This window comes from Balaenoptera musculus, chromosome 3, assembly GCF_009873245.2.
Source record: "Balaenoptera musculus isolate JJ_BM4_2016_0621 chromosome 3, mBalMus1.pri.v3, whole genome shotgun sequence".
Lineage (NCBI taxonomy): Eukaryota > Metazoa > Chordata > Mammalia > Artiodactyla > Balaenopteridae > Balaenoptera > Balaenoptera musculus.
This window is the reverse complement of record NC_045787.1, coordinates 77,733,664-77,761,596: the sequence shown is the minus strand read 5'-3', so window position 1 is coordinate 77,761,596 and position 27,933 is coordinate 77,733,664.

Genomic DNA, 27,933 nt, shown 5'->3' with positions numbered 1-27,933 from the left:
AGAAGAGAGAAGGAAAGGACCAGAGAAAATATTTGAAGAGATTATAGTTGAAAATTTCCCTAATATGGGAAAGGAAATAGCCACCCAAGTCCAGGAAGCACAAAGAGTCCCATAAAGGATAAACCCAAGGAGAAACACGCTGAGACACATAGTAATCAAATTGGCAAAAATTAAAGACACAGAAAAATTACTGAAAGCAGCAAGTGAAAAATGACAAACAACATACAAGGGAACTCTCATAAGGTTAACAGCTAATTTCTCAGCAGAAACTCTACAAGCCAGAAGCGAGTGGCATGATATACTTAAAGTGATGAAAGGGGAGAACCTACAACCAAGATTACTCTACCCAGCAAGGATCTCATTCAGATTTGATGGAGAAATCGAAAGCTTTATAGACAAGCAAAAGCTAAGAGAATTCAGCACCACCAAACCAGCTCTACAACAAATGCTAAAGGAACTTCTCTAAGTGGGAAACACAAGAGAAGAAAAGGACCTACAAAAACAAACCCAAAACAATTAAGAAAATGGTCATAGGAACATACATATCGATAATTACCTTAAACGTGAATGGATTAAATGCTCCAACCAAAAGACACAGGCTTGCTGAACGGATACAAAAACAAGACCCATATACATGCTGTCTACAAGAGACCCACTTCAGACCTGGGGACACATACAGACTGAAAGTGAGGGGATGGAAAAGATATTCCATGCAAATGGAAATCAAAAGAAAGCTGGAGTGGCAATACTCATATCAGATAAAATAGACTTTAAAATAAAGAATGTTACAAGAGACAAGGAAGGACACTACATAATGATCAAGGGATCAATCCAAGAAGATATAACAATTATAAATATATATGCACCCAACATAGGAGCACCTCAATGCATAAGGCAACTGCTAACAGCTCTAAAAGAGGAAATCAAGAGTAACACAATAATAGTGGGGGACTTTAACACCTCACTTACACCAATGGACAGATCATCCAAAATGAAAATAAATAAGGAAACAGAAGCTTTAAATGACAAAATGACCAGATAGATTTAATTGATATTTATAGGACATTCCATCCAAAAACAGCAGATTACACGTTCTTCTCAATTGTGCACGGAACATTCTCCAGGATAGATCATATCTTGGGTCACAAATCAAGCATCAGTAAGTTTAAGAAAATTGAAATCATATCAAACATCTTTTCTGACCACAACGCTATGAGGTTAGAAATGAATTACAAGGAAAAAAACGTAAAAAACACAAACACATGGAGGCTAAACAATACATTACTAAATAACCAAGAGATCACTGAAGAAATCTAAGAGAAAATCAAAAAATACCTAGAGACAAATGACAATGAAAACACGACGATCCAAAGCCTATGGGATGCAGCAAAAGCAGTTCTAAGAGGGAAGTTTATAGCTATACAAGCCTACCTCAAGAAACAAGAAAAATCTCAAATAAAAAATCTAACCTTGCACCTAAAGGAACTAGAGAAAGAAGAACAAACAAAACCCAAAGTTAGCAGAAGGAAAGAAATCATAAAGATCAGAGCAGAAATAAATGAAATACAAACAAAGAAAACAATAGCACAGATCAATAAAACTAAAAGCTGGTTCTTTGAGAAGATAAACAAAATTTATAAACCGTAGCCAGACTCATCAAGAAAAAGAGGGAGAGGACTCAAATCAATAAAATCAGAAATGAAAAAGGAGAAGTTACAACAGACACCGCAGAAATACAAAGCATCCTAAGAGACTACTACAAGCAACTCTTGGCCAATAAAATGGACAACCTGGAAGAAATGGACAAATTTTTAGAAAGGTATAACCTTCCAAGAATGAACCAGGAAGAAATAGAAAATATCAACAGACCAATCACAAGTAATGAAATTGAAACTATGATTAAAAATCTTCCAACAAAGAGAAGTCCAGGACCAGATGGTTTCACAGGTGAATTCTACCAAACATTTAGAGAAGGGTGAACACCCTCCCTTCTCAAACTCTTCCAAAAAATTGCAGAGCAAGGAACACTCCCAAACTCATTCTATGAAGCCACCATCACCCTGATACCAAAACCAGACAAAGACACTACAAAAAAAGAAAATTACAGACCAATATCACTGCTGAGTATGGGTGCAAAAATCCTCAACAAAATACTGGCAAACAGAATCCAACAACACATTAAAAGGATCATACACCATGATCAAGTGGGATTTATCCCAGGGATGCAAGGATGCTTCAATATACGCAAATCAATCAATGTGATACACCATATTAAAAAGTTGAAGAATAAAAACCATATGATCATCTCAATACATACAGAAAAAGCTTTTGACAAAATTCAACACCCATTGATGATAAAAACTCTACAGAAAGTGGGCATAGAGGGAACCTACCTCAACAAAATAAAGGCCATATATGACAAACACACAGCAAACATCATTCTCAATGGTGAAAAACTGAATGCATTTCCTCTAAGATCAGGAACAAAAGGATGTCCACTCTCACCACTATCATTCAACATAGTTTTGGAAGTCCTAGTCACGGAAATCAGAGAAGAAAAAGAAATAAAATAATACAAATTGGAAAAGAATAAGTAAAACTGTCACTGTTTGCAGATGACATGATACTATACATAGAGAATCCTAAAGATACCACCAGAAAACTACTAGAGCTAATCAATGAATTTAGTAAAGTTGCAGGATACAAAATTAATGCACAGAATTCTCTTGCATTCCTATACACTAATGATGAAAAATCTGAAAGAGTAATTAAGGAAACACTCCCATTTACCATTGCAACAAAAAGAATAAAATACCTAGGAATAAACTTACCTAGGGAGACAAAAGACCTGTATGCAGAAAACTATAAGACACTGATGAAAGAAATTAAAGATGATACCAACAGATGGAGAGATATACCATGTTCTTGGATTGGAAGAATCAATATTGTGGAAATGACTATACTACCCAAGCAATCTACAGATTCAATGCAATCCTTATGAAATTACCAATTGCATTTTTTATGGAACTAGAACAAAATATCTTACAATTTGTATGGAGACACAAAAGATGCCGAATAGCCAACGCAGTCTTGAGGGAAAAAAACGGAGCTTGAGGAATCGGACTCCCTGACTTCAGACTGTACTACAAACTACAGTAATCAAGACAATATGGTACTGGCACAAAAACAGAAACATAGATCAATGGAACAAGATAGAAAGTCCAGAGGTAAACCCACGCTCCTATGGTCAACTAATCTATGACAAAGGAGGCAAGGATATACAATGGAGAAAAGACAGTCTCTTCAATAAGTGGTGCTGGGAAAACTGGACAGCTACATGTAAAAGAATGAAATTAGAATGCTCCCTGACACCATACACAAAAATAAACTCAAAATGTATTAGAGACCTAAATGTAAGACCAGACCTTATAAAATTCTTAGAGGAAAACATAGGAAGAACACTCTGACATAAATCACAGCAAGATCTTTTTTGATCCACCTCCTAGAGTAATGGAAATAAAAACGAAAATAAACAAATGGGACCTAATGAAACTTAAAAGCTTTTGCACAGCAAAGGAAACCATAAACAAGATGAAAAGACAACCCTCAGAATGGGAGAAAATATTTGCATACAAATCAACGGACAAAGGATTAAGCTCCAAAATATATAAACAGCTCATGCAGCTCAATATTAAAGAAACAAACAACCCAATCCAAAAATGGGCCGAAGACCTAAATAGACATTTCTCCAAAGAAGATATACAGATGGCCAAGAAGCACATGAAAAGCTGCTCAACATCACTAATTATTAGAGAAATGCAAATCAAAACTATACTATAATGAGGTATCACCTCACACCAGTTAGAATGGGCATCATCAGAAAATCTACAAACAACAAATGCTGGAGAGGGTGTGGAGAAAAGGGAACCCTCTTGCACTGCTGCTGGGAATGCAGATTGATACAGTCACTATGGGGAACAGTATGGACGTTCCTTAAAAAGCTAAAAATTGAATTACCATATGATCCAGCAATCCCACTACTGGGCATATACCCAGAGAAAACCATAATTCAAAAAGACACATGCACCCCAATGTTCATTGAAGCACTGTTTACAATAACCAGGTCATGGAAGCAACCTAAATGCCCATCGACAGACAAATGGATAAAGAAGTTGTGGTACATATACACAATGGAATATTACTCAGCCATAAAAAGGCACAAACTTGGGTCATTTGTTGAGATGTGGATGGATCTAGAGACTGTCATACAGAGTGAAGTAAGTCAGAAAGAGAAAAACAAATATCGTATATTAACGCATGTATGTGGAACCTAGAAAAATGTTACAGATTAACCGGTTTGCAGGGCAGAAGTTGAGACACAGATGTAGAGAACAAACGTATGGACACCAAGGGGGGAAAGCCACGGGTAGGTGGTGGTGGTGGTGTGATGAATTGGGCTATTGGGATTGACATGTATACACTGATGTGTATAAAATTGATGACTAATAAGAAACTGTTGTATAAAAAAATAAATAAAATTAAATTCAAAAATTAAAAAAATAAAATAAAAAGACTATATTGACTCTTCTAACCTTTTTAATTAGCACATTCTTAAAATGACACAACGTCATGTTTTGAGCACGCCAGTGAGCTCAAGTTTAAGTGGGTAGCTAAAGACTATACTTGCTCAGTTTGTTTGGTCCTCTGGATAAATACACCTTATGAAAAACGTGTTTAATTTCATCTGTTACTGCCAGAAGCCTTGGCCAACTTCCCCTTATGTAGCTGCAATGAAAATCAGGTCCTGCTGAGAAATCATACTCAAAGACAGAATATGCTACTTCAAAATGCTGGCTTGAAAACAGCACAGATTTTTCAATTAAGTTCTTAGAACAACATTTTATATAAAGGGTTTAGCACTTTTTCCCCACAAATGTTAAAATAAACTGACTATCATTCTAATCACATGGTGGTAACAAGTCGTAAGTTAAATTGAATAACATGGTCTTAATGCTTGTCACAGAACCATCTGACATCTGACTAATTAGGTAGTCTCAAACTTGAGAAGTCCATAGATTGACTGGATAAATAACAAAGGTTTAATTAATGCCACACTCCTCAGACATTAGGTTTAAGAGAGTTGGCAGCTAGAAAATGTCGACATCCTGATGGGCTTCAAATCTGAAAAGATACTAATTTTTAACATTAACTAAAATTTTCAAAGATCTCTCTCATTCAATGTAAAGTTAAATTGCACACCTAAATTGTTGAATGTCAATTTTGAGGTCAATCAGACTATGTTCAATGTTCCCAGAAAAATTAGACTGTCTTTCAAAATTGTACAAGTAGCTCAGGCGAATTTGCTTCAAATTCTGCATTAAAAGGCATTAAAAAAGAACAAGTTAAGGTTGCTTGACAATTCCACTGTAATGCTTCAGAAAGGTCATATAACACCTGCTAGAAGAATCTCATAAAAATGCTTTCAGTTTTTCACCACTGAGAATGATGTTTGCTCTGGGTTTGTCATACATGGCCTTTATTATGTTGAGGTAGGTTCCCTCTATGGCCACCTTCTGGAGAGTTTTTATCATAAATGGGTGTCAAATTTTGTCAAAAGATTTTTTTGCATCTATTGAGATGATCATATGGTTTTTATTCTTTAATTTTTTAATATGGTGTATCACATTGATTGATTTGCGTATATCGAAGATTCCTTGCATCCCTGGGATAAATCCCACTTGATCATGTGTATGAACCTTTTAATGTGTTGTTGGATTCTGTTTCCTAGTATTCTGTTGAGGATTTTTGCATCTATGTTCATCAGTGAGATTGGTCTGCAATTTTCTTTTTTTTGTGATATCCTTGCCTGGTTTTGGTATCAGAGTGATGGTGGCCTCATAGAACGAGTTTGGGAGTGTTCCCCTCTCTGCAATTGCCTGGAAGAGTTTGAGAAGGAAAAGTGTTAGCTCTTCTCTACATGTTTGATAGAATTCGCCTGTGAAGCCATCTGGTCCTGGGCTTTTGTTGGCTGGAAGTTTGTTTGTTTTTTTTTTCGGTCTTTGTTGCTACATGTGGGCTTTCTCTAGATGTGGGGGTGACTCTTCATTGCGGTGCACCGTCTTCTCATTGCGGTGGCTTCTCTTGTTGCGGAGCACAAGCTCTAGGTGCCCGGGCTTCAGTAGTTGTGGCACATGGGCTCAGTAGTAGTGGCTCGCGGGCTCTAGAGTGCAAACTCAGTAGTTGGGGTACACGTGCTTAGCTGCTCTGCAGCATGTGGGATCTTCCCGGACCAGGGATCGAACCCGTATCCCCTACATAGGCAGGCAGATTCTTAACCACTGCCCCACCAGGGAAGTCCCGGAAGATTTTTAATTACAGTTTCAATTTCATTACTTGTGATTGGTCTGTTTATATTATTTATTTCTTCCTGGTTCAGTCTTGGAAGGTCATACCTTTCTATGAATTTGTCCATTTCTTCCAGGTTGTCCATTTTATTGGCATATATTTGCTTGTAGTAGTCTCTTATGATCCTTTGTATTTCTGCAGTGTCAGTTGTGATTTCTCCTTTTTCATTTCTAATTTTATTGATTTGAACCTCTCCCTTTTTTTTCTTGATGAGTCCGGCTAAAGGTTTATCAATTTTGTTATTTTCTCAGAGAACCAGCTTTTAGTTTTATTGATCTTTGCTATTGTTTTCTTCATTTTATTTCACTTATTTCTGCTCTGATTTTTATGATTTCTTTCCTTCTACTAACTTTGGGGGTTTTTTTTTGTTGTTCTTCTTCTTTCTCTAGTTGCTTTAGATGTAAGGTTAGATTTTTTTATTTGAGATTTTTTTTGTTTCTTGAGGTAGGATTGTATAGCTATAAATTTCCCTCTTAGAACTGCTTTTGCTGCATCCCATAGGTTTTGGCACATCATGCTTTTATTGTCATTTGTTTCTATGTAGTTTTTGATTTCCTATTTGATTTTGTCAGTGATCTCTTGGTTATTTAGTAGTGTATTGTTTAGCTTCCATGTGTTTGTGTTTTTCACAGTTTTTTTTCCTGTAATTGATTTCTAATCTCATAGCATTGTGGTTGGAAAAGATGTTTGATACGATTTCAGTTTTCTTAAATTTACCAAGGCTTGATTTGTGACCCAAGATATGATCTATCCTGGAGAACATTCCATGTGCACTTGAGAAGAAAGTGTATTCTGCCAGTTTTGGGTGGAATGTCCTATAAATATCAATTAAGTCTATCTGGTGTAATGTGTCATTTAAAGCTTGTGTTTCCTTATTTATTTTGTCTGCATGATCTGTCTGTTGGTGTAAGTGGGGTGTTAAAGTCCCCCACTATTACTGTATTACTGTCAATTTTCCCTTTTATGGTTGTTAGCATTTGCCTTATGTATTGAGGTGCTCCTATGTTGGATGCATAAATATTTACAATTGTTATATCTTCTTCTTGGATTGATCCCTTGATCATTATGTAGTGTCCTTCCTTGTCTCTTGTAACATTCTTTATTTTAGTCTATTTTTTTTTTTAATTAAAATTTATTTATTTATTTATTTTTGGCTGTGTTGGGTCTTCGTTTCTGTGCGAGGGCTTTCTCTAGTTGTGGCAAGCGGGGGCCACTCTTCATCGCGGTGCGCGGGCCTCTCACTGTCACGGCCTCTCTTGTTGCGGAGCACATGCTCCAGACGCGCAGGCTCAGTAATTGTGGCTCACGGGCCCAGTTGCTCTGTGGCATGTGGGATCTTCCCAGACCAGGGCTCGAACCCGTGTCCCCTGCATTGGCAGGCAGATTCTCAACCACTGCACCACCAGGGAAGCCCTATTTTAGTCTATTTTATCTGATATGAGTATTGCTACTCCAGCTTTCTTTTGATTTCCATTTGTATGGAATATCTTTTTCCATGCCCTCACTTTCAGTCTGCATGTGTCCCTCGATCTGAAATGGGTCTCTTGTAGACAGTGTATATACAGGTCTTGTTTTTGTATCCACTCAGCTAGTCTGTGTCTTTTGGTTGGAGCATTTAATCCATTTACATTTAAGGTAACTATCGATATGTATGTTCCTATTACCATTTTCTTAATTGTTTTGAGTTTGTTTTTGTGGGTCTTTTTCTTCTCTTCTGTTTCCCACCTAGACAAGTTCCTTTAGCATTTGTTGTAAAGCTGGTTTGGTGGAGCTGAATCTTCTTAGCTTTTGCTTGTCTATAAAGCTTTTGATTTCTCCATCGAATCTGAATGAGATCCTTGCTGGGTAGAGTAATCTTGGTTGTAGTTTTTTCCCTTTCATCACTTTAAATATATCCTTCCACTCCCTTCTGGCCTGCAAAGCAAACATCATTCTAAATGGTGAAAAACTGAAACCATTTCCTCTAAGATCAGGAACAAGACACGGATGTCTACTCTCGCCACTATTATTCAACATAGTTTTGGAAATCCTAGCCCCGGCAATCAGAGAAGAAAAAGAAATAAAAGGAATACAAATTGGAAAAGAATAAGTAAAACTGTCACTGTCTGCAGATGACATGATCCTATACGTAGAAAATCCTAAAGATACCACCAGAAAACTACTAGAGCTAATCAATGAATTTGGTAAAGTTGCAGGATATGAAATTAATGCACAGAAATCTTTTTCATTCCTATACACTAACAACAAAAGATCAGAAAGAGAAATTAAGGAAACACTCCCATTTACCATTGCAACAAAAAGAATAAAATGCCTAGGAATAAACTTACCTAAGGAGGCAAAAGACCTGCATGCAGAAAACTATAAGACACTTATGAAGTAAATTAAAGATGATACAAACAGATGGAGAGATATACCATGTTCTTGGATTGGAAGAATCAATATTGTGAAAATGACTATACTACCCAAAGCAATTTACTGATTCAATGCAATCCCTATCAAATTACCAATGGCATTTTTCACAGAATTAGAACGAAAATTTTACAATTTTTATGGAAATACAGAAGACCCCAAATAGCCAAAACAATGTTGAGATAGAAAAACGGAGTTGTAGGAATCAGGCTCTCCAACTTCAGACTATACTACAGGGCTACAGTAATCAAAACAGTAGGGCACTGGCACAGAAACAGAAATATAGATCAATGGAACAGGAGAGAAAGCCCAGAGATAAACCCACACACCTATGGTCACCTAATCTATAACAAAGGAGGGAAGAATATACAATGGAGAAAAGACAGCCTTTTCAATAAGTGGTGCTGGGAAGACTGGACAGCTACATATCAAAGAATGATATAAGAACACTTCCTAACACCATACACAAAAATAAACTCAAAATGGATTAAAGACCTAAATGTAAGACGGTACACTATAAAACTCTTAGAGGAAAACATAAGCAGAACACTCTTTACATAAATCACAGCAAGATCTTTTTTGATCCACCTCCTAGAGTAATGAAAATAAAAACAAAAATAAACAAATGGGACCTAATTAAACTTAAAAGCTTCTGCACAGCAAAGGAAACCATAAAAAAGACGAAAAGACAACCCTCAGAATGGGAGAAAATATTTACAAATGAAGCAACTGACAAAGGATTAATCTCCAAAATATACAAATGGCTCATGCACCTCAATATCAAAAAAACAAACAGCCCAATCGAAAATTGGGCGGAAGACCTAAATAGACATTTCGCCAAAGGAGACATACAGATGGCCAACAAATACATGAAAAGCTGCTCAACATCACTAATTATTAGAGAAATGCAAATCAAAACTACAATGAGGTATCACCTCACACCGGTCAGAATGGCCATCATCACAAAATCTACAAGCAATAAATGCTGGAGAGGGTGTGGAGAAAATTTTCATAATTTTCTCCACTAACACTGTTAGTGGAAATGTAAATTGATACAGCCACTATGGAGAACAGTATAGAGGTCCCTTTAAGAAACAAAAATAGAACTACTATACGACCTAGCAATCCCACTACTGGGCATATACCCTGAGAAAACCATAATTCAAAAAGACACATATTGGGGACTTCCCTGGTGGTGCAGTGGTTAAGAATCCACCTGCCAATGTAGGGGGCACAGGTTCGAGCCCTGGGCCGGGAAGATCCCACATGCCACAGAGCAACTAAGCCCATGCACCACAACTACTGAGCCTGCGCTCTAGAGCCTGCGAGCCACAACTACTGAGCCTGCGAGCCACAACTACTAAGCCCACATGCCACAACTACTGAAGCCCGCACGCCTCGAGCCCATGCTCCACAACAAGAGAAGCCACCGCAATGAGAAGCCCGCACACCGCAACGAAGAGTAGCCTCCACTTGCCGTAACTATAGAAAGCCCACATGCAGCAACGAAGACCCAACTCAACCAAAAATAAATAAATAAAAATTTTAAAAAGACACATGTCATTGACATATATACACTACCAAATGTAAAATGGTTAGCTAGTGGGAAGTTGCTGCATAGCACAGGGAGACCGGCTCTGTGCTTTGTGACAACCTAGAGGCGTGGGATAGGGAGTGTGGGAGGGAGGCTCAAAAGGGAGGGGATATGGGGATGCATGTATACATATAGCTGATTCACTTTGTTGTACATTGAAACTAACACAACAGTATAAAGCAATTATACTCCAATAAAGGTGTAAAAAAAAAAAAAAGGACTAAGAAAAAAAAGAAAAAAAGACACATGTACCCCAGTGTTCATTGTACCACTATTTACAATAGCCAGGACATAGAAGCAACCTAAGCGTCCATCAACAGATGAACAGATAAAGAAGATGTGGTACATATATACAATGGACTATTACTCAGCCATCAAAAAGAATGAAATTGGGTCATTTGTAGAGATGTAGATGGACCTAGAGTCTGTCATACAGAGTGAAGTAAGTCAGAAAGAGAAAAACAAATATTGTATATTAATGCATATATGTGGACTCTAGAAAAATGGTACAGATGAACCTATTTGCAGGGCAGGAATAGAGACGCAGATGTAGAGAATGGACATGTGGACACAGAGTGAAGGGGAGGGTGGGATGAATTGGGAAATTGGGATTGACATATATACACTACCATGTGTAAAATAGATAGCTACTGGGAACCTGCTATATAGCACAGGGAGATCAGTTTGGTGCTCTGTGATGACCTAGATGGGTGGGAGGGGGGTGGTGGGAGGGAGGTCCAAGAGGGAGGGGATACATGTATACATATAGTTGATTCACTTCATTGTACAGCAGAAACTGACACAACATTGTAAAGCAATCATAGTCCAATTTTTAAAAATGTAATGCATTTACATGTGGTTCCCTTTTAGTTTGGGGTATGTGGGGAGAGGAACAGGTACATATGCATGTGTGCGTAAGTCTTGATAGGATTTTATTCTTACTGAATAAAACAAAATACAGAATACAACATCCAGAATACAACATCCATCCCAATCACCATAGCCTAAAGTGATCTTTATATTTCCTAAACAGTTATACCTTTTAATGGCAGTTAATCATTTACCATTTTATATCAACTACAGATGTCTTTGTTTTTTGTTTTTGTTTGTTTTTTTGGAGGGACTTGTTCTTTATTTCAAAAAGACATTGGGCTTCCCTGGTGGCGCAGTGGTTGAGAGTCTGCCTGCTAATGCAGGGGACACGGGTTCAGGCCCTGGTCTGGGAGGATCCCACATGCCGTGGAGCGACTGGGCCCGTGAGCCACAGCTGCTGAGCCGGTGCGTCTGGAGCCTGTGCTCCGCAACAGGAGAGGCCGCGATGGTGAGAGGCCCGTGCACCGCGATGAAGAGTGGCCCCCACTTGCCGCAGCTAGAGAAAGCCCTAGCACAGAAACGAAGACCCAACATAGTAAGCAATCAATCAATCAATAAATAAATCTTTAAAAAAAAAAAAGACATCAATTTTCGGTATCAAAACAGTTACACTATTGGCTTTTCTTTCTCCCAATCGTTCCCCAAAGAGACCACACCAAAGGAGAGTACATTTAAAGCCAGTTAAGCTGCCGGATGCATACCTAACAGACCTCAATGAAACCTCACCAAAAAGGGGGGATTGGGTGGGTAGGGAAAGAAACTTCAAAAGATCAGCACGCTGCCAGCCCACAGAATGTACAGAGCTCTCACAGCCAGATGGGGTGACCCGTGCACCTCAACCCCAAAGAAGCAAAGTCTCAGAATAATATAAAATTTAAAGACAGTTTTGTGCATAAGCTATTCAAGTTTTCTCTAGCACTAACTGATACAAAGCACAATGAGATGGAAGTTTTAGAGACAGCAGCTTCAGACCCAGAAAAGGGTGAAGAGATGAGTTTCATATGGCCAAATAAGTGGCAAAACATAATTTTCTCCTCTTTCTTTCAAGGAGGCAGAAGAGTAAGTCAGTGATCACCTCAACAGAAGGGGCACATGACCATTCTGTGAGTGGTTGGGAATAGGGTAGATATGGGTCTCGAATTTGGTTTTAGACAGAGGTCTCACCATCTTAATTTGTTTGGTCACTTCTGATGAAAAAAAATAAAAATAAATTTGTCCAAAGATGCTATAAAGCTGAACACCTGAATGGCCCTTTTTTTTTTTTTTTCTGGCTTACTCCTCCTGGAATCACCTTTCTGGTTTGGCAGGTTTTTTTTTAATTCCTTTTTTTTTTTTTTTTTTTTTTTTTTTAAATTTATTTATTTATTTATTTTTGCCTGTGTTGGGTCTTCGTTTCTGTGCGAGGGCTTTCTCCAGTTCCGGCGAGCGGGGGCCACTCTTCATCGCGGTGCGCGGGCCTCTCACTGTCGCGGCCTCTCCCGTTGCGGAGCACAGGCTCCAGACGCGCAGGCTCAGCAGTTGTGGCTCACGGGCCCAGCTGCTCCACGGCATGTGGGATCTTCCCAGACCAGGGCCTGAACCCGTGTCCCCTGCATTAGCAGGCAGATTCCCAACCACTGCGCCACCAGGGAAGCCCTGGCAGGTATTTTTTACAGAGCAATGAGGTTTCCTATAGTGGAGTCTTTCTCTGGGTTGTTTGGCTCTCAGTAAGGCAGGCCCATATCTTTTTCCCTCCTCTATGGAGAAGGCAATTAAGCTGAAAAGTTACCTTGCAAAAGTGAGAAAGGGATTAGACTGATGCTTCAGATCTATGGAATTATCTGGAATGTTTTACAAATGGTTGCTATATCCAGATGTCTTTGAATTGCTACTGAAATCTAGTGCAGTATTTTAATTTAATTTAATTTAATGTGGAATTTTTTCCTATCACATTGTACATTCTTTGAAGTTAAGCCGTATAATCTTTAAATTAGTGCCACACTCATAGTATGCATTCAGTACATATATGATGAGTGGTTCAATAAAAGTAGAGAACTGGCTTTCAATCAGATAGTTTTTAAAAAGGTGCCCCTCAAGTATAAAATCTTCCCTTTAAAAAGGTGCATCTCAAGTATAAAATCTTCTCATGCTTTTATTCACTTTCAAATAGCTGTTACATAGCTCCCTGATGAACTGGATGCCTGTAGCATCTGTCTAAGTGCTCACTGATAGCTCTCTGTGTATGTCTGATTTATGCCACTTTCTGAATCACCTGACTTTGCACCACCAGATCACTCAGGGTAATTGCCCCATCAAAAATATGATGCTGTCTCACTGGTTGTGTATAAGAATTTCAGTGTTTCGAATGACATTTAGCAATGTGAGATTGTTCTGAGACTTGGATATACTGTTTTTTAAATATATAAAGAGTATTCAATTAATCAGAAATGGTCTTTGTTTGGATTTCCATTATTCATTAATTGGGTATCCTCCTACTGCTTACTCTATGGCAGGTATTGTTCTGATAGATATTAGATATTAGCTAAGATATATCAGCTTGTTTAATCTTGACCATAACCCTATGGGGTAAGCATTATTATACCCATATTATAGATGAGATAACTGAGGTATAGAGAGGTAGTGTAGTCAAGTTAACGCAGTTAGAAAGGGGTCAAAGCCAGTTGTCTTTTGTTTTATATAAGTCTCACTGAGATGTGGGTATACCTTTCCCTGGGTATAAATTATACATATTGCACTAAGGAGAGGAGACATGTAATGCCTGCAAAATATCTATGAGAAGTGTCTCTCTATCCCAAAAGTATGTATATTTACTGGTTAATATACCTATTTGAAAAAGTCTGCCAACCCATTGAGTTATGAAAGGAAATCACCAAAGCTAAACATTTCTGCTGCAAGAGAGAAGAGGATTCTGATCACCCGTTCCCTTTCTCACAGTCACCCACTTGTGCCTTAAACACATGGCTCTGGGGAGTAGACAAATCTTCCTAGATCTGCTTCTTAAAATAAAGTGAGCCCTGCAATATTGGGCAATATTGTGCTATACTTAATATATGCCAAGCACTGTTTTAAGTTCTTTGCACACCAGCTACTCAACAGGTGGTGGTTAGTAGTTCACTATGAAGTACAGAAATTGAGAATGAGCATTTAGAAGCTTTTATAGTAAATTATAACAGTAATTTTTTCTGTTCAATCTGTTTTTTAGAATTGAGAGTAGTATTTTGTGTCTTTATTTATTTCATTTTTCTAGTAATTCATTGTATTTTGTTTTACAAAAATATCAGAAACATTGGAAATTTTTTATAAAAGAGAGCAAGATCTATCACCACAGATAGTATGAAAAACATTCTTTTGTGTATATTGATTCATTTAATTCTTACAACAACTCTATGAAGTGCTATTATTACTAGCCACATTTTTAGATGAAGATACTAAGGCACATAGAGGTTAATAAGCAAAGTTATACAGTTAGTAAGTTGACAGAGCAGAAAGTCAATCCCAAGGATTCTAGTATCAAGATATGCCTTTAACCACCATAATAAACTGCCTCTCCTAAGACCATCTTTGGTCGGTGTCTGAAAAGCAGAGCTAAAAAAATCTGACTTAGGCTCTTAGGTAGAGAGCAAAGGTGTCAGAATGATCTTTTTACTTCCCTGACATCTAGCCACTCCCATTCCATTGCCATTGTAAAGCAGTGTTGAGGCTACCTAGCCCAGAGTAGGGCACGATCCTTGACATCACCTTTGCTCCATCATTGGAGTTCTTGTGAAGCTTCCACTTGCTGGTTTCTTCCCATTGACAAGGCTCTTCGGGACTTGGCAGCCTCCCTCTGGCTGGAGTGTTTAGAGTCTGAGGTCATAAACTCATCACGTCACAAGCTACTCATTAGAGATAAAAACTTGTGATGATATAAGTCACTTGCAATCATGGAACAAACATTTTTGTATTAAATGCCCACTCGGTGCAATGACATGCATTTTTTATATGCATATACCATACCTAATTTTTACTGTCCTACATTTTAAATACATTTGTTTGGATTTTTAAAACTCTTTAACTGACATACTTGGATATTGGTTTAGAATTTGCATGAATTTATTCTCAATCAATAAAAGAAAGAGATTGTTTGAGTCTCTCTGGAATGTACTCGATTTGTCCTTTGCTTTTGCTGTTCCTTCTACTGGTGTTACCATTCTCCTCCTTGCCAGGCAACAAAGTGCAGTGAATAGGGCATGGCATTTGAAGCCAAACTTGGGGATCTGATTCTTCCACCTAACCATCCACCCAACAAATATTGAGCTTCTATTATTGACAAAGGCACTGTTCAAATTGCTGAAGATATAGCAGTAATTGAGATGACAAGCTTCCTGTTCTCATGGAGCTTACATCTAAAGAATTAGACATTAAACAAACACACTAATAAATAAGAAAGTAGTAATAAGTGCTATGAAGAAATTAAAACAGAGTAGTGAGATCAAGAGTGACTGATAGGGCCTCCCTGGTGGCGCAGTGGTTAAGAATCCGCCTGACAATGCTGGGGGTGGGGGTTCAATCTCTGGTCCGGGAAGATCCCACATGCCTCAGAGCAACTAAGCCTGTGCGCCACAACTACTGAGCCTGTGCTCTAGAGCCCACGAGCTACAACTACTGAGCCTGCATGCCACAACTACTGCAGCCTGTGTGCCTAGAGACTGTGCTCCACAACAAGAGAAGCCACCGCAATGAGAAGCCTGCGCACCACAACGAAGAGTAGCCCCCGCACGCCACAACTAGAGAAAGCCCACGGGCAGCAACGAAGACCCAGTGCAGTCATAAATTAATTAATTAATTTAATTTAAAAAATAAATTAAAGAGTGACTGATAGAGAGGGGTGTTTTAAATTGTGTATCAGGGAAGGGCTCTCTGTAGAAGAAACAACGGAACTGAGATCTGAATGCCAAGCAGGAAGTAGACATTTAACAACTAGGGGAAAGAGATTTCCAGGGGACAGAAACTTTTACCATATCGTAAAAAGAAAAAAAAAAGAAGGGTAGATCTTGGCTGATATAAGTGGAAATTCAAATATTAGCATAGTCCAGGGCTATCTCAATCCAGTGCCTCTGAGATCTTCTCAACTCGACCTTCTATGTGTCAACCTCAATCCTGAGCTGGTGGCAAGAGAGCTGTCAAAAGTCCCAGGCTTCACACAGAATATCAGACAAAGATAATTTCTCTTGATGTTGTTCTATTTTAAGAGCAAGAAAATGTTTCCCAGAAACCTTTACCAAGCTTCCCCTGTGTGACACTGACCTGAATATGGTCACCTACCCATTCTCCACTCAATCTCTGATACTGAGGAAATTTTTTTATGTTGACTGGCATAGGCATGGGTACCTAGTTCAATGCCTAACAAAGGGTTGGGAACACCATGATTGGCTTTAACTATTCAGAATTATACCTCGAGCAGGAGTCAGTCCCAGAAGCCATGTGTCTGCAATGTAACCAGGGAGAGGGGACACCTGAACAAAAAATGGGATGCTGTCAGGGAAAAGCTGAAAGTGAACAGAAGCTAGACAGGCAGTCAACAATGTCCAGTACAAACAGCTCATGCAAAATCCTGGATCAGTTAAAGGAGAGAAAGGAGGTTCTAAGTGGCTAAGGTGTCACTGGGAAGGGAAAGTGACATGAAGTGATATCATAGGGTAGACAAAGGTCAACTCTTATAAGTACTCATAGGTCATGATGAGGAGTTTAGATTTTATTTAAAAGGTGATGGAAAGCTGTCAGAGTGTTTTAAACAGAGGAGCAGCATGATGGGGCTGCAAAGTGAGATAAATTGTGCTTGTGTTGGGAGCAGAGGATGGTGCTGCATCACTGGGTCATTTGGGGGCAAATTTACTTCATCTTTCTAAATTCCATTCACCGTGTTTTAAAGGAAAAGTGGTTCAACTACTTGTTTCAAAGGGCTGTTTTAAGTTGTAAATGAAAAATGTGTAAAAGTGCTTTTGAGTTCTGTGTTAAACAAATGATAACAAATGCACTAGCCCTCCTTCAGAGGCTCACTCAAGGCATCTTCTCAGAGCCTTACCTGTCCAGACCAGCCCCACACTGACTGCTCTTTCCTCTGAACTCTCATGTTTCATGCCCATAAAAATCATTTCAGGCTTAAATTTTATAATTATAACAGTGTAGGGTAGTATATACATGTATAGTACATGACAATTTAAAGGCATTTTAAAATATACACATTCACACATACCAATTATGTGGCACACGTGTATCTTCAACCAGATTTTAAGTACAAGGCATACATCAAAGTTTCTTACACAGTGTCTGACACAAAATAAGTACTTAATAAACATGAATTTTCTTTCTTTCTTTGGGGTCCAGTCCCATGCTCATACTTGTATTGTTCCCGTTCTCCCTTCCCTAAGGACCTATCCCAGGCCTAACCTAGTGGGGAAAATAAAAAATAGGCACTTAATCAGTAGTTATTGAAAGAACCGTGCACCCATTTAAACAACAGAAATTTTAAAATTCGTATTGCTGGGCTTCCCTGGTGGCGCAGTGGTTGAGAATCTGCCTGCCAATGCAGAGGACATGGGTTCAAGCCCTGGTCTGGGAAGATCCCACACGCCACGGAGTAACTAGGCCCATGAGCCACAAATTACTGAGCCTGCGCGTCTGGAACCTGTGCTCCGCAACAAGAGAGGCCGCGACAGTGAGAGGCCCGCGCACCGCGATGAAGAGTGGCCCCCACTTGCCGCAACTAGAGAGGTCCCTCGCACAGAAACAAAGACCCAACACAGCCAAAAAAATAAAATAAATAAATTAAAAAAAAAATTCGTAGTGCTAAAAGGAAAAAAAGTTAATGACAAAGAAACTCTAAATAAAAACAAAATTTTCTGTTGTATAATCATTAGCTTGGAATGATTAGTAGTTTTTACTTTTCATAGATTTCAATTTTACTAGATTTTAATTTTACTAGGTAGTTAAATTCTTAACTACTGCTTTGATTCTTTCCTGGAAGTTCCTATAGGAAAAGCTGGAAACAGAGCTAGCACATGATCTACAGTAAGTTTTGAGCGTGAGAAAGACAGAATAATCCACAGAAAAGAGCCAAAATTTTAGGTTATTATTAGGAAATGCCAATGAATTTCAAAAATAAGAGGGCAGAGCAAAAGCTTATGTGCCAAGGAATGAATCAAACACATACACTGCATCTACTGTACATGTTCAAGGAGTTTTAGCATCTGACTTTCTCACACACCCTGGCTGAGACATCAATAACCTAAACATCCCAAATTAAACAGTTCAGACCCCCAATCACTTTAAGCCATGTAAAGCAATAAACCTTCAAGATAAAAGACAAATAAAATGGCAGAGTTCGCTGAAAAGCCATGTGCAGACCATGTTCATGTTTGATTTATTGAACAAAGGGTGAATGCTAAAAGCCCCTTTTGTTACCCTTCTTTGGAAATATTAATACAGAGTTAGTAAGATCATATACTGCACAGTGTTAAGAAATAAATATTATCAATTTTCCTGACACTGCAGAATGCAGCCAAAACTCAACTTAAGACAAGTTTCAGAAGAAAAACAATCATAAAAGGAATAAAACGAGATCAAAATGTAATACAAATATACTTTATTACCTTACAAATGCAGGCATAACTGAAGGCCCATAATTATATAATATTTAATGCTTAATTTTATTTTCTGTGTTACCTCTATAAGCCATCAGTCATCAAAAATATTAAAGAGCAAACATTTCAATACCACATAATTAAAATAAGTGTTGGTTGCTATATTTTGCTTAATTTGCATTTGTGATTTATACATTTTCCTGAATACATGGTTAAAGCGATATATGCTCAGTAGGAGAAGCAATATCACCCTTACATGCCCCACAAATCATCTACAAAATGATGATTTGCATGCACCACCATTTACTTAGAGCAAATGGTTGTTTTTCTATAAACACATTATTTATGAGAGCATCAGATGCAATCTGCATACTAATGTAGTCTTATATTTCACAGAATTGCCCACATGGTATAAGTGGTTTTTCTCTCTCCACAATCACTACTTCCCTCCACCCCCAATTAGTTCCATCCCCACTTAGAGCTCCATCATGAAAATATCTGTCTATGTATACCAGAAATAGTTGAGAAACAGCCATGGGGAAATAATTCAAGTCACAAAAACATTCTAAGCCCTGACAATTTTAATATTTATTCAAGCAGTTTGTTACCACAAACAAGCAAATAAGCAAACAGATCCATTACCATCCAAACAATTTTTAAAGGCCTCCACAACAGATCTACATAAAGTAAGCTGTTAAAACAGACCTATACAAAGAAGGCTGCCAAACTGATGCAAAGCAAGTTCAAAATAATGATATTAACATACTAAGGAAAAAACTCAAATCTAAAAGCAAGGATCCAGATTATATTATCTCAGAACAGCAAGAGACTCTGTTATTTTTATTTGCCAATATTTATACGAATATTATGTACCAAATAATGTTTTAGTTATATCTTCATCCAAAGGCATACAACTCCCTATAGGCTTAAAAAGCATATTATCTGCCTTAGACTCATCTTTGAGAAGGATGGATATGTAGTACAGAGGTTGGCATTGTCACAACTCAGTGGCTTGGTGCCAGAATCTGTAACAACACTGCCTAGCAACTTCCCCATATCACAAATAACACAACAATGTACTGGTGGTTTGAGGAGAGCAAGACAGAATAAAAATTTACATAAAATAAATGACATTATAAGGGACAAATATTCATCTATTTAATATACTATACTAAAGTGCATTAAAGATTTTCATAAGCCAATAAAAATGTAAATGCAATATGACGAATTCTGATGACTAGAAAGCCTTTTATTGTCTGAGAGTTGTACGTTCTTTTATATACAGTCATCTTTGTGTGTTTTATTCTGTCAAAACCGTGATTCCCGAATACGCTTATATAATAACACACTAAAATATACTCCAGTAAAGTAAATAATTTTTTAGTGATTAATCAGACTTGAGACTCTTAAGCAATTTATTAACTAAGCTGAACTAACTACAAGAATTCATTATTTCTCATGTTTTGTATGTTTCCATGAAAGCTGCTATGAACTCTGTGCCCCCAAAATTTATATGTTGAAGACTTAACCCTCAGTGTGATAGTATTGGGAGATCAGCCTATGGGAGATAATTAGATTTAGACAAAGTCATGAGGGTGGTGTCCTCATGATGGGATTAGTGAACTTACAAAGGGAGACACAAGAGAGCCTGCTGTCTCTCTCTCCCCAACATGGGAAGACATAATGAGAAGGCAGTCATATACAAGTGAGGAAGAGTACCCTCACCAGAAGCCAACCATGCTGGCACCCTGACCTCAGACTTCTGGCCTCTAGAACTGTTAAAAAAATAATTTCTATTGTTTAAGCTATGCAGTCTGTGGTATTTTTGTTATAATGGCCCAAGAATAATACAAGGCCCCTATGAGAACATAACTTTTGCAGAATATATAGGAGTATCATCAAAATAATTATTGGCTTCCCCTCATGTTCATTTTCAACCATTCTTCTTAACACAGTCATGATTTTTAACACTAATATTGTCATCATTTACACATATCTTTATTTTTATAAGATTTGATATGAGAAACCTTTTTTCCATAATTCTATTCTATCTAGACTACCATTTTTAAAATATTAATCAAATATCAAACAATTTACCTTTAACATCAAAATTTACTTATTTGAGCCAAAAATCTTTGTAAAATTTATAAGGAGAGAAATCATCTTCAAAGTAAATTTTAAAGACCAAAGCAGAAATGTCAATGAGTTTATGCATAAGAATATGGACACTTTCAAAGTACTTTTAAAGAAACCACCAGACCACTTACAATAACTAACCATCCTGGCTTACCTGGAACCATCCAGGTTCTAGCACTTAAAGTCCCCCATCCTGGAAGCCCCTTCAGTCCAGGAACTGAACTAGGACAGGTGGTCACTCCACCAATACATTACTATGTCATTTTTACTATCGGTCATGAAGTAGCTATGGTTCTGATTTCCTAAGGACCCAGAAAAAAATAGACTTTCATAATTATATATATATATATATATATATATATGCATCAGATTGTAATTAACCATTTTTAATATAAGTTTTAGAACCTTACAACTAAAAGAGACCTTAGAAATTATTTTCCCCAATACTTACATTACAAGTAAGCAGATTACAGTTTAGAGAGATAAGAGTTTGTAAATCAACCTTAATAGGAATTCTCCTCTTATCTTAAGCAGTTCTCATGGAATTTTTTAAGAGTATTTTTTTATAATGACAAATAATCCCGAAGAAATTCTCGATAGTATCAAGACAATGAGGAAATTAAAAGGTATTGAACTTTCATATAAAAATTCAATGCAATTAATGGTAGCATCTTATCAAGAATTTTCTTATATTTAGATAAATCTTGTAATTCATATGGGGAAAATGCTCAACAATTACTAAGAGAAACATGAAAAAGAAGAAGAGTGAAGGAGGAATTGTTTGTGAGATACACACCATAGAGTAACAATGGTCAATTCTATATGGTACAATTGCTGTATGAACAAATTGTTTACTGGGATATCACTATATAAGCACAGAAAAGAAATGGAATGTTAACATGACAAATATGGAGCATGGGGTGCTGATGTTGTAGGAGGTGGGGTGGAGGGAGAGGAAATTGTCTATTGATAAAAACTGGATGATACAATATGATACAATCCCATCTATGAACAAATATATATATGTCTTACTCATAATAGTAATACATGTAATGGTGTTTATACCAGGGTAGAGGGATTGCATATGACCTTTATTTTCTTCCAGATAGTATTTTAAAAAAAAACACAGTAGATACTCTGTCCTATTGATTTCTATGCTTCAGAAAATTAAGAACTAGTGAATAGATTTTGATTTGTCTTACATTACCCGAGGAAGAATATAAGGAATCCAAGTCCAGATGTGATTTGATTAAAATTTTCCTGCTTGCTCTATTTACAATAGCCAGAATATGGAAGCAACCTATGTGTCCATTGACAGATGAATGGATAAACAAGATGTGGCACATATATACAATGGAATATTATTCAGCCATAAAAAGAAATGAAATTGAGTTATTTGTAGTGAGGTGGATGGACCTACAGTCTGTCATACAGAGTGAAGTAAGTCAGAAAGAGAAAAACAAATACCGTATGCTAACACATATATATGGAATCTAAAAAAAAAAAAAAAAAAAAAGGTTCTGAAGAACCTAGGGGCAGGACAGGAATAAAGATGCAGATGTAGAGAATGGACTTGAGGACAAGGGGAGTGGGAAGGGTAAGCTGAGATGAAGTGAGAGAGTGGCATGGACATATATACACTACCAAATGTAAAATAGATAGCTAGTGGGAAGCAGCCTCAAAGCACAGGGAGATCAGCTCAGTGCTTTGTGACCACCTAGAGGGGTGGGATAGGGAGGGTGGGAGGGAGACACAAGAGGGAGGAGATATGGGGATATATGTATATGTATAGCTGATTCACTTTGTTATAAAGCAGAAACTAACACACCATTGTAAAGCAATTATACTCCAATAAAGATGTGAAAAAAAAAAATTTCCTGCTGGACAACTGGTCTGTAAACTAGCATATCTGAAATAAAATTAATGTCAATGGTGTTTATAAACCTAATACTGGACAGAGCAGGATATAGGAAAAAAATAACATTGTTTTCTGACTTTGCAAGTAACATACTGTAAAACACTTGTAAAGTAGTTTTTTAATTAAAAAGAAAATAAGAATTTAATAAATACTTTATACCCTTTAGCTTAAACCCTTTAGTACGTATGTGTAAATATATATAAATATGTGTGTGAATATACTAGTGTGTATAAATACATGTATATAAGTGTATGTATGTATACAAAAATATATGCATATACCTGTTTGTAACCTGTGTTTTTTCACTTCACAATGTATGATAAACAACTTTTCAGGTCATTAGTGATTCTTAATCGACACTGTTTGACAAGGATGCATTGTACTACATGGAATGACTAATAACGTAATTTATTTTACTATAATCCAACTTGGGCATGTGTAATGTAATTTTTCCTATTTTTTTACTATTATGAGTAACACAGCAGTAAATATTCTTATAATAATTATTTGGGTGCATGTCTGTTTTTTTAATGTGACCAAATAATTTGCTACTTTGATTTTATCTAAAAGGTATGAATGTTTTTAGGGCTTTCAAGTGTATTATGGAAAATTATGTTAGTTGCATACTCAAAAATACTATTAGTTATTACTTTTTAAAAAGATCTCAAGCAACGCATAATTATGTCAAATTATTATAATATGCCCAGTAGTGGGATTGGTGGGTCACATGGTAGTTCTATTTTTAGTTTTTAAGGAACCTCCATACTGTTCTCCATAATGGCTGTATCAATTTATATTCCCACCAACAGTGCAAGAGGGTTCCCTTTCCTCCACACCCTCTCCAGCATTTATTGCTTGTAGATTTTTTGATGATTGCCATTCTGACCAGTGTGAGGTGATACCTCATTGTAGTTTTGATTTGCATTTCTCTAATGATTAGTGATGTTGAGCATATTTTCATGTGTTCGTTGGCCATCTGTATGTCTTCTTTGGCGAAATGTCTATTTAGGTCTTCTGCCCATTTTTGGATTGGGTTGTTTGTTTTTTGGATATTGAGCTGCATGAGCCGTTTGTATATTTTGGAGATTAATCCTTTGTCAGTTGCTTCATTTGCAAATATTTTCTCCCATTCTGAGGGTTGTCTTTTCATCTTGTTTATGGTTTCCTTTGCTGCGCAGAAGCTTTTAAGTTTAATTAGGTCCCATTTGTTTATTTTTGTTTTAATTTCCATTTCTCTAGGAGGTGGGTCAAAAAAGATCTTGCTGTGATTTATGTCAGAGTGTTCTGCCTATGTTTTCCTCTAAGAGTTTTATAGTGTACGGTCTTACATTTAAGCCGTTAACCCATTTTGAGTTTATTTTTGTGTATGGTGTTAGGAAGTGTTCTAATTTCATTCTTTTATATGTAGCTGTCCAGTCTTCCCAGCACCACTTATTGAAAAGGCTGTCTTTTCTCCATTGTATATTCTTGCCTCCTTTGTTATAGATTAGGTGACCATAGGTGTGTGGGTTTATCTCTGGGCTTTCTCTCCTGTTCCACTGAGCTATATTTCTGTTTCTGTGCCAGTGCCATACTGTTCTGATTACTGTAGCCCTGTAGTATAGTCTGAAGTCTGGGAGCCTGATTCCTCCAGCTCTGTTTTTTTTTTTTTTTCCCTCAAGATTGCTTTTACTATTCTGGTAAAAATATTTTTATTAAGAAAATAACATATGTGATGTATTATTCATATAAGGTCATCTTCAGCTAGCTTTCCAGTATTTGCATAGGAAGATATCTGAAAAGTATTCATTGAATTTTTGATGATGAATATTTCTAGGTGGTAGATATTTCAAGTGATTTTTTACTTTCCTATTTATAATTTCCTTATTACTTTTCTAAATTATTTATAAAGAACATGTAGCAGGTTTCTAAATTATTTCATTGAAAATATTACCCACCGCATGGAACCAGAGATTAAAATATATTGACAATAATTACAGCAATCATAGTTAATAGTAGGAGTAAGTGCTCTAGTTTATTGAATAACATTTACCTAAAAGCATCAACTCATTTTATTCTTAGTTATAATCAAACTGCCAGTTTCTAAGTACAGAATTTTCCCTAAGTACAAAATTCATCTACATATGAAAAACTGGTCCAACTGTACTCAACAAGACAAAATAAAAACAGCTGAATAAATTGAAACAGCCATTTATTCAGGAAAGGAATGTTTATATAAGTGAAACAAATACCTCTTGGTCCTTTCTCCATTGAATAACCTAGCCCATTTCAACTGGCCACCTAGTCATTTGGTATTTATATTTAGATTACTGTTAAAATATAATGCATTGTGAAATGGTGCTGTATATTGGTGCCATCTGTCAAATAGCACAGTAGTATCAAATGTTTCATTTCCAAACTCTCCTTTACTCTCTCTTCCCTCTGCATAACATATGCATTACTCTAGTGGTTAGATGACACCAACCTAACCAACAGCTTTTCCTTTTTAACTGATGAATCAATTAAAGTTCATTTTTTCCAGTAACTGAACTTTAGCTAAATTAAGCAAAATAGATGTTATTAAACTAAAGCAAAAGAGATGTTATTACAAGCAGTTAGTGGGTAGGGCCAATCAATGATCAATAGGACACTCACTAGGGGACAAGAATGGAGGTTCAGACATGGTTGGCCAGAACCCAGGGAGCTGCAAGAAGCAGGAAAACAGAGGACACTGGCACAGCCTGGCCAAGAATGATGTCAACTGACATTCTCCTGAGATCAGTAATTTCTGACCATTTCCTCATAACTCTCTCAAGACTTAAAGTCTCTAGAGAGACAGAGTCCTATGGGCCAAGATTAGGTCATATGATTGTCCCTTGGCTACCAGCAGGAGAGGCTACTATCTAGAAAACGTGCCCACCATGAACACCTACAGTGGAAGAGGGGCGATCTCCAAAAGAAAATCAGGGCACAATTAGAAGTGGGAATAACTATTGGGCAACCAACAATGAAATATTCACTGCAACTGATTACATTTAGTGCCTATTATGCCTTCCTCTCTTGCCTCATACCCTAACTCTTACATCATCCTTTTTCAAGCTGAAGATCACAACATATTAGCGTACCATTAAATCAAATTTGTGGATCATATCCATCTATTTAAAAGCAAAATTGAGGACTTCCCTGGTGGTTGAGTGGTTAAGACTTCGCCTTCCAATGCAGGGGGTGCGGGTTTGATCCCTGGTCAGGGAGCTAAGATCCCATGTGCCTTGCGGCCAAAAAACCAAAACATGAAACGGAAGCAATATTGTAACAAATTCAATAAAGACTTTAAAAATGGTCCACATCAAAAAGATCTTTAAAAAATAAATAAATAAATAAAAGCAAAATTTAATGGAGCAGAAAATATCAGAGCACATTGCATATAGGAAGTCTGTGAAATGTCTGTTTATTATATGTTTATGAGGCATATGTGTGTTTGCATGCACATGTGTGAATGTAGGTCATGATATGAAAATGTTTGAAAAAACTTTGTCCTAGTCCTTACAAGCATTCTGCAGAACCAACAGTTATATGCACACCCTAACCTAGACTACTACAGTCTGAGAAGTCCATTCCCATAAAACTGGTATTATGAGGCCTCCATGATGAATCACTGCACAGTAGGCAGCTTATGTTATGAAGTGATTTCATCATTTATAGCATCACATACGGCCATTAAATTTCATTTAATTAGGACAAATAATCCATGCAATCATTTATTTGATCACAAGTATTTATCATCTCGTCTGAAATCTGACTAGTGCTCCAAATGAGAAAACTCCCAATGTGGCAATTTTTCATCGTGAATATTTTTATATCACTGCAATTTTATTAGCTCATGTTGAGTTAGTCAACTCTCACTTCTTTCATGAGATTTTCTCCAATTACTATAATCTTCACTGATTGATCTCCTTTTAATGAACTCCTTGACACTTAACTTCTAATAGTTCCTCACATAACTGTTACACCTCACCCAAATGAAACACACTTCAAAACTAGGTAGGGAAAAAAGACACTTGAGTAGTCCAAAAAGAAATCACAAATCCCATACACTAAAATCACTGCATTTTTTTCATAAGAAATTTCTCTAGGATCTTGTCTGAAGCTCATTTTTTCTGCTTTATTCATAATCTAATAAACATACTACCTAGCACATAAAAGACAATCAATAAATAGTTGTTGAATAAGTGAGTAGATGAAAGAGAGAAAGGAAGAAAGAAAGAGAGAGAGGAGAGAGAGAGAGAGGAAGAAGAAGGAGGAGGAGGGGGAGGAGGAGGAAGAAAAGAAGGTAGTGGCAGTGGAGAAGGGGGAGGGTGACAAGGAGGAGGGGGGAGGGGAGGAGAAGAAGGAGGAAGAAAGAGGGAGAGAGGGAAGAAAGAGAGAGGAAGTAAGGAAGGAAGGGAGGAAGGGAGAGAGGGAGAGGAAGGGGAGGGGAGGAGAGGGGAGTTTAGGTTTCTAGGTCCAAAGCAAAAGCAAAATGCAAGGGTGGGAGATAACAGTGAGGCAAGTAAGGCAATATGGCACCATTGCGAAGCAGACATCAATGACAAGTTCTCTCTCAAACACACACAAATGCATGCATTTAAGAACACAAAGATCACAATAGTTTGGAGTTATTTCAAGTATGAGCAAACAGAAGAAAACATTTCAATAGGACATGAGTGCATTAACCAAAGAGCAAATGCTCATAATGAAGACCTTGAATCTTCAAAAATATTGAAAAGTGCTCAGTATATTCTATTTACAGCAAGAAATAGTAATGTTTTAGAACTTTTAATATCCAAGTGGTTAAAAGTTAAATATCTTGTTGCCTTCGTCTAATTGAAAAAACAGTGTCCCAAAACCTTTCCCCGAAAGTTCTTTGTAGCTGAATTTTACTGCCACCATTCCATCAAACACTATTTCGTTTGTGTGCCTTGACTGTAACCAATTTGAGGGCAACAGTCACATCTTAC